The sequence below is a fragment of the Halichoerus grypus genome, chromosome 15, assembly GCF_964656455.1.
Source record: "Halichoerus grypus chromosome 15, mHalGry1.hap1.1, whole genome shotgun sequence".
NCBI classification, from domain to species: domain Eukaryota; kingdom Metazoa; phylum Chordata; class Mammalia; order Carnivora; family Phocidae; genus Halichoerus; species Halichoerus grypus.
The window spans coordinates 30,540,459-30,549,517 of record NC_135726.1 but is presented as its reverse complement, the minus strand read 5'-3'; the positions used below and the strand labels follow the sequence as shown (position 1 = coordinate 30,549,517).

At 39.0% G+C, this 9,059-nt stretch overlaps 1 pseudogene; it reads right to left on the bottom strand.

The window, feature by feature from the left end:
- Positions 1 to 8,129: 8,129 nt before the first annotated feature.
- On the bottom strand, positions 8,130 to 8,569 carry LOC118546308 (uncharacterized protein C14orf119 homolog; annotated as a pseudogene).
- Between the last annotated feature and the right edge of the window lie 490 nt (positions 8,570 to 9,059).

Here is a 9,059-nt window from a genome sequence, read left to right as displayed (position 1 = left end):
AACAGAAATTTATTCTAAGACAGTTCTGTAGGCTAGAAGTCCAAAATCAAGATGCCCAGCAAGACCATGATCCCTCCAAAGGCTAGAATCCTTCCCTGTTTCTTCTAGCTTTTGGTCACCTCAGGAGTTCTTTGGCTGTGGCACCATAACTCCCACCTCTGCCTCCATCTTTCTGTGGCCATCTTCTCTTTGTGTGTCTCTGAGTCTCCAACTCTCTCTTCTTGTAAGGAAACCCATCATTGGATTTAGGGTCCACCCTAATCCTCTATGACCTCCTCTTAATATAAATTACATCTGCAAAGATTCTGTTTCTAAATAAAGTCACATTCACAAGTACCTGGGGTTAGTACTTCGACATATCTTTTTGAGCGATATAATTCAATCTAAAATAGTCATGTCAACTCTTAAAAATATATATATACATGTTTGGAGCACTGGGTGTTATATGCAAACAATGAATCATGGAACACTACATCAAAAACTAATGATGTAATGTATGGTGATTAGCATAATAATATATATATATATATATATACATGTATATGTATATACAGTACTATGATCTATGAAGTTAGCAACACGAAGAGAAGTATAATTCTTATCAATAAGCAAAATAAATAGCTCTTAGAAATCTCTCCCCAGGATCCATGTTCAAATTTCCACTTTTTAAACTCAAAGTTTCCTGTCTCACATATATCATAGCTTAGCCATACAGCAACCATTTAAATCTGTGCCATGAAACCATCCTTTAAAGAAGGCTTTCAGAATTCCAATAACTGAATCATCTTGGCTAAGGAAAAGAAGAAAAAATGGAGAAAGGAACTCACATTTATTGAACACTTACCATTACTCAAAGTTACAATAATTCTTTCATTTAATCATTGGAACCAACCTGTAATGGAAATGCTGTGTTTTTTGTTTGTTCTATAGATAAACAAACCGAAGCTCCAAAGAGTAAAGTATCGTGTCTAAAGACTCATAGTAAATGGGAGAATATAAGACGCAAACTCTGGTGTTCTGAATCAAAATCTCATTATAACTTTTCTTATTGTCAGTTTAATTCTAGAGTAAATATTGTGTGGAATAATTGTCCCATTTCTTTAGCAACTAAGCAACATCAAAGATATAATCTGAACAGGGAAGGGCAGTCCCCCAATCTCTCTATACTTTAGTGCCCAAGTTTTATAGTTGAGGAATCTCTCAGTTAGGACTCTTCTCCTATATGCTGAATCTGAATGGCCCATTATACCTACCTCCCATTTCAGTGCTTGGTTGTTCATTCATTCATTCATTCATTCATTCAATGAATATTATTAGACATCTACTATATTCTATGTGTAGGGTTCCAATGGTGACTAATACAAGTCCTTACAAAGCTTATAGTTCCATGGTAGCTAAAATACTGGTCTTAGAGATCAAACCAGTGTTTCACTTTTGGTACCAAGAATGAACATGGTTTTGGTCATATCAACCTAACACTCAAACAAAAGGAAGGAGAAAAAAGTAACATGCACATACCCACTGTCGATAGAATGCTCCTTGGCTCACAGCCAAGTAAATGATATTAAGAGAGAGACAGACAGACAGACAAAGAGGGTGCCTGAGAAAGAAAAAGAGGGAGAGAGAGGGAAGGAGAAAGAGGGAAAGAAAAAGAGAGAGAGAGAGACAGAAGCTACAGAATGGAGAAACTACAAAAAAACAAAAAGCATAGAGGGGATAAAAAAGACTATCCATGTAGGTAACTGGTGGTTGAAAACTTCCTTTTTCATATCATAGGGATGGTTGAAAAGAAGAATCTTGCTTCTAAATGCACAAATACTGACCTGTGTTAATAATTCAAATCAGAGTACAGGCTCACAGAGCTTCCAGAATTCTGCATAAATTTGGAGATACTGGAGGTAGGAAAAGGTACAGTCTAATTAAAAATGGTAGACGGGGCACCTGGGTGGCTTGGTTGGTTAAGCATCAGACTCTTAATCTCAGCTCAGGTCTAGATCTCAAGGTTGTGAGTTCAACCCCCGCATTGGGCTCCACGCTGGGCACAGAGCCTACTTAAATAAATAAACAAACAAACAAGCAAAGGGGTGGAAGCCAGCTCAGCTGGGTTGGGGAGAAGTAAGGTGGAGTTAACCTCTGAAGCACCAGGGAGAGAGAAAGCCCTCACCAATGTCAGAGAACTGGGGACAAGTGAGAAGTAGCGGGTCTGAGGCACCTCAGTTTAGTGTTTTTTCTTCCTGTAGATTCCTAACTTAGTGGCACCTTTGAGATCTTTCTTTCCCCTTTGTCTTCTGAAACTCATGATTTTCAGTGTAATTCATTTCTCATCAAGGCAGATTAAGCATATCTGCAGTCAGCCAAGAAGAAACATAGCAATGGCCCAATTGTATCTGGGTCTGAATTTTACCAGCCCTATGTGGTTCTCAAACGTGATCAAGGTCAGAATAAGTTCCCATCATGAATATGTATGTGTGAATGTATGTATAAGAAGGGAAAGGAAAAAACCCCATCAAATGCTCGACGACAAGGTACTGGTTAAATAAATGAGGGCCATGGAATACTATGCAGCAATTTTTTTAAAAACTGAAGCAGAACTACATGGTCATGGAAGGATGTATGACATTTACTGTCAAATGAACCAAAGCAAGTTACTGAGCCGTGGTCTTGCCTGATGCCACGTGTATGACACGCTTCTTACACAGGGACGATATGTCTGGAACGATACATATGAAACCATTAGCATTTCCAGTTTGGAAAAGTAAATAAGCAGGAAATTTTTGTTTTTCTCTTTATATCCTTCAGTCCTTAAAAGAAGTTAAAAGGCGTCACTTTTCTAATTAAACCAAACAAATAAAAAGCAAGGTCTGCAACAGAAGTTCTCCCAGTAAGTGCGGCAAAAGATGGCGCATTTCTGGGAATCTGAATTCGAGTCCTGTTTCTGGTAGTGAGTATCAGACGTTCCCCGTCAAAGCAAGCTGGGGTTGCAGGGAAGTTACTCCCTGATCATCTGTTACCTCCTACCTCTCCTGATTTCTCTTCCCACTTCCCATCATGGCTTACAGACTCCTGCCCATTTCTGCGCGGTTTCCTCTTTGCGCCTGCGCTCCCACCTGTCCTACTTGGATGCCTTCCACCAACTCATTGGCTTGACTAAGTGCGGACATCATCACCCCAAAGCGGCCGGAAGACCCTCCTATGTATTCCCAACACACCTGCTGCAGTCTCCCCCTTTCCAGGGGCCTGGTCTGCTCCCCCACTGAACTCAGCTCCCAACAGGCTAGCAACTGTGGCTGACCAAACTTTGTGCCTGGTCTTGGGTACGCTTTCGTAAAAGCACTCTTTCACTAAATATTGACACTGCGTCCCAGCCACCTTCCCTATAAAATGAGGAGGCTGAATTATATTTGGTTCAATTCAGCAAGTGTATACCAACACCTACTCCATCCTGGCGTGGCTCTAGAAAGGACAGAAACATGGGTTTGGCCTTCTAGTGGGAAGGATGGTCTAACGTCCCCCAAAATGCAGTCTTCTGGTTCTCAGAACCAGAATTTAAACAATTTGAGTTCAATTTTTGGCTCTGCCCTGACTTGCTGAATGATCCTAGGAATATCGTTCTACCTACGTGGGAAAGTTCCTGGCAAGGAACCACACTGAATAAGGCACCCTGACCTCACCAAGGTGTGGAGGAGGGGACTAGTGTTTTCCGTGATATACAATATACTGTGATAGGGTCTCCTGGCCTCTAATCATGCGATCTGCATAATTTATCCTTTTAAAATGAGTCACAATCCCCAGAGAGTGCTTGCCTATTGATATCAAATGTAAGAGGGTATTTTTAAGGACACAGCGGCATCACTGCTATACATTAACCTACACAAAATCAATCCATTTCCAAGTTAAGCACGGCCCTAAAAATTCACTAATGGAGCTCAGTGTAGTTTGTTCATGAGATGTGCAGTCAGGAATCATGCATAATGTAATAGTGCAAATGCTAAAAGCAGCTCCCACAAACTAATTTAATCTTGGTTTAATGGACATAGGAGAACTGATCTTCAAAAGAGACTGCCAATGAGATTGTTGGGGGCCTCTCAGCAGCCTGAGAGAAAGCCCCAATATTAGCTTTTGGTTAGTTCCCCCTTTCAACTAGTGCCTATTAAAGGCAATCCAATATTGTCATTGAAATTATAAATAACTTGTGTCAACTTTCATGGACCTTATAATATAGATGTCTCCATGCATTTGCATAGATCTCTGGGATTGAAATTTTGCTCCCAATACCTTTTGGTTCATGTGCATCTACCCCAGTCAAGGGAATCTTTTACACTCTGGAAGATCAGAAAGCTAAGCAGTATCCACAGCCCCCAGGCCATGCCAGAGAGATATTGTCTGAATAAAGATCTAGGATATGGAAGCCTGTATACAATCAAAGGGATCAGAATCACACTGTGGTAGCTTGTCTCCCAGGGACCTCCAAAGCCTCTAAACATGCACCTCCCACCTGACGTGATTAGAGGAAGAAGAACATTTGCCTCCTCAAAGACATGTGCGCGTGCTCGCGTACACACACACACACACACACACACACACACACAGAAAGACTCCCTCACTGGTGTGAGCCGGGTTTATATCAGATGATCTCACATCATATCTAGCTAAATAAATTGTAGAATATCCAAATTTAGGACCTTTCCAGTGAATCTAGTTCAAGTCATATATTTTGTTTTAGATGAATGTTGCAAATTGACTTTGGACTTTTCGAGTGGGATGAAGGAGAAAGCATCACAAAAGCAGCTTTGGTGAGTAGACAGAATAAATTGCGTGCAAGTGAAAGGGTGATAGCAGAGAACAGGACTTGGAAATGGGAGGGAGACAGAGAGAGGAGGAGCTGATAATGCAATTTTACAAGTCAAGGGAAAGTTGATGAAATAAATAGAGGTTAAATAATGTTATCTAGAGTTAGAGAGGCAACCAATGAATGTATTAATATAAATTTCAAACACTGGGAGGAGGAAACAAAGGGGAGTGGTCGATAACGGGTGAGCTTACTCCTCATCTTCCATAGCGAGAGTTAATGGATATTGACTGAGTGATAAATTAAGAAATGAAGTTATGGAAATAGTTATCAAAAGAACAACAACAACAAAAACCAAATCCAGAAGCATTAAATAGATTTTGCCTTTAGAATGGGAGGTGGTGAGGGTGCTTCCCTTGTGCTTCTGCGTTATTTCATTTGTTACAATGCATACACTATAATTTGAGTTAAAAATTTTTCAGTAGGTGCTTCTGGAAAGTTGTGCTGAGAGTAGGGAAGGATTGAGCAAGGCAATGCTGCTTTTCCTCAGAAGCAGCCAGACCATTTGTGTAAAATCATGAGTACGTGTAATGTGACACATTCTTATTTCTACGTGCAATCGTAAAACAATTGAGAATTTGTACAGTAAACTGTGAATACCTCTAGAGCAACAGTGTCCAAAATACTTACTATGATAATAGACAGGATCTAGTTCTGCATTGTTTAATACAGTAGCCACTAACCACACATGACAGTTGAGCACTTGAAATATGGCACTGGGTTTTCATTCTCCTTCATTTTAATTAAATAAATGTAAATGTCAACATGTAGCTAGTGAATACCAGATTGGGTAGCACAGCTAGAGAATCATATGGAGGTGTGAAAGACTTTCTTTTTATTACTTTCTATATTTCTGTATTATTTGAAATTCTTGCAATAGGAATATGATGCTTTCATGATTTAAAAACCTCAAAACTTTTCAGTTTGAAACAAAAATGAAAAGCAAGCAAAAGGAAATAGCCATAAAGAGATGCACTGGCAAAAAAGAAAAAAGAAAAAAAGAATCCTACAAAATGGATTAAAATATTCTGAGAAAAACAGCTAAATAGATAGATAAATACATATTCTTTGGGACGACTTCCACCTCTGAACTTTCACATGAGCCTCCAGAGCAAATATCCTTGCGTCATCTCCTTATTCGATAAGCACTTAGGTTTCAATTCTCTCTGGTCTGCTAAGTTAATTATTACTCTTTGTTCTGCTTTCAATCTTTCAAAAATGCCTTGACATCTCTCCTCTGTGGACGCTCCGTTCCCATTCTTTGTCTCTGCTGGTAGAGATCTAGATCCGGATAGATAGACAGATATGTAGGTTTTATTCCTTTTCTCTCCTGTGAACGATTGTGTAAATACAAATGCGTTCTATTTGCCGTATTTACTCTGACCCAAGAGTAAGAAATCAACCAAGAATTAGCGGCAATATGATCTAGATCTTCTAACCCCTGATCTGATCCCGTTCCATTCATCAAGCTGTTCCACCATCTGGAATCTAATTGTCTCTCAATTACCAGGCAAAACAATGACTCTGCCACTTTTTTAGCTGCAGAATCTCGATCAGTTACTTAAACTCAGTTTCTTCATCTATAAAATTGACATAATAATTGAACTGACCGCATTGGATTGCGGTGAGGATGAGAGATAGTGTAGAAAGTGCTCAGCACAGGCATGCCAAATGGAAAGTACTCCACAAATGGTAACTGTTATTTTAAATATAACAAACTAAGAAATCTCTGCCCTGATTGTACAAGGCAAGGGATTTCTAGTCTTCTAGCTCTTAAACTATTTATCCATCTCTTTTCTTTTGTGGCACATCAAGCCAATTAGAGGTACAATTACTTTTAAAGAAATGGCAGATAATACTAAGTAGATACATACTATGTTGGTAGGCAGTGTTTTTTAATGCAAAATGATTTACATAAGCAGGAAATGGCCCGTTTCATGGTGCAGCTCATCTCCTCATACAAAGAGTAGATACAACTGGGCTGGAAGAAATTGTGTCCATTACACATGGGGTGAAGCAATTAGAAGGGCCCCTTATTCTTGTCTAAGCTTGAAAGCCATTCCCAAAGTTTCTCCTTCTTCCTGCTCTTCTTCTTCTTCTTTATTTTTTAGGAAATAGCTTTCTTCTTATTATAAAGGTAACAGACACATGGGAAAGAATTAAGAAAATTCAGAGTAGAAATAAATTCACTTATGATCCTACCATCTAAAACCACCTAAATATAATCTGTTAAAATTTTGATATATGAAAAACTGGAATGGATATGCACATATATGTCAATCTAAATCAGTTGAAGTCCAAATAAATGTATATAAAATATAATATGTATGCAAATATAATTAGACATGTAGTTCTATCAATTATAATTCTAAATTCTAAAAATAGAACATAGAAAAAATAAAAACAAATAAAAATAGAACATAAACAATATAAAATTTTATAAAGACATAAATAGGATCATATCGTTCATAATGATTTAAAACATCCTTTATTTAACTATGTACTATGGATCTTCCAATGTCAGTAGGTTTATATATGTATCTTATTTTTTCCCTGAAGATGCATTCTTTATTTTGATACAAAAATTAAACTTTCAACCTGCCTGTAAAGAGTGTCACTTGTTTTCATATTGTAGAGCAAACTTACAGAATAGGAATCTGTTACCAGCTCCAAGGATATCACATATGCTTTAGAAAGAGTCATTGCTATTTGGATTCAAACAAACATCGGTGTGGAAGGAGTAACTAATTATCTCCTTCTCCTGATTTGTCCCTAATTTTATGAAATCATCACTAGGAACGCTAATAGTTGGGATGTCACATAATTATGCCAGAGTCTGGTAAGAGTAGTGAAACCAGCCATGTGAATCCAGTTAAACTATAAAAACATGACCTTTCATTGTCCTTCTCTCCTGTTTCTAGAGTAGGAAGGCTCTACTTTATAGCCCCATGGGCCAGCAATAGGCTTGAGTTATAATGTGTAGTTTCCTTCTGGTTATACTTGCAAAAGAAGCCATTGAATTCTTGAGGGTCTGACATCTAGAAAGGAGCAATCTAGGAGGCAGACTGCTGATCTAGATTTACTTAGATGGAAAACATTTATTTGAGGAGTCGTCCAGTTGATAGGCTGTTAACGTTGAAAAAAACAAGCCTATACTGTCAACGAGTTCAGTCAACTGATCAGAATACCATCCCTAGACCTGTAAGGGACACATTGGAAGTTCTCACTGTAAAGTTGCGGCTCCATCAGCTATGATTATCTTCTTTGATTTTAATGCCCATTAATCTTTACCAGCTGTAGCAGCCGTGGCTTGGTAAAACCTTGCCACGAAGTCTGCCTCACTGACCTCCAGCTGCCTGACAAATTCATTACGCTCCTGCTCAGCCCAGGCCTCGAGGTCAGTGAGGCAGACTGATCCCAAAGACATAGCTGGTGCTTAAAGATACAAGGTGGTCGGTCTGCTCCAGACACACTAAGCTGCTCCAGCCCTTCCAGCAGTGGTTGTAATTTCCCTGGCACTGCCTTAGCCACCAGGTCCTATAGGAAACCATCACGCTAGGGATCTGACCAACTGGTAAACCAGTGAAGAATACACTTCATCTCCTAGGAAGTGACGTAAGACATTGGGAGAGGGGAAGAGTTAGCAATACTGTCTGGTACGGAGGGTAAGGGAGAACGGAAGGATTGTGGTATCGAAGAGCAAGATGATTCCAATGGCATCCTCCCCTTTCCTCTCACAGGGCACCCAAAGACCATCACAGAAGTGTTTGAACTCCAACTGTTGCCGTCACTTCCATGTTTTCTGAAAACCCTCTATATATGTATTATTTTTAATTAATATAAAATTCTCATATTTACTGCATATATTTTTTTATTAGTCTCCTCCTAATGGACATTTAGGTTGTTTCTTGTTGTTGTGGGTTTGTTCTGTCTGTTTTTACGAACTTGTTTTACAAGGTCAATCTCTGAAACACTGTGACTCCCTTAACAAACCTTTTTGTGTGATGAATATCATCTTTGTGAAATCACTGGGTGAAAGATGAGCACATTTTTAAGGCTTTTGATATTTAATGCCAAAATCCTCACAAGGGCAGCGAGGTCAATGAGAGCGCTATTTCTCCATTCTCGGACCTACATTGAATATGATCAGTCGTCTTACTTTGGCCAATCTGATGGGTGGAAAAAGAATATCCGCTGCTTCTCTCAATTT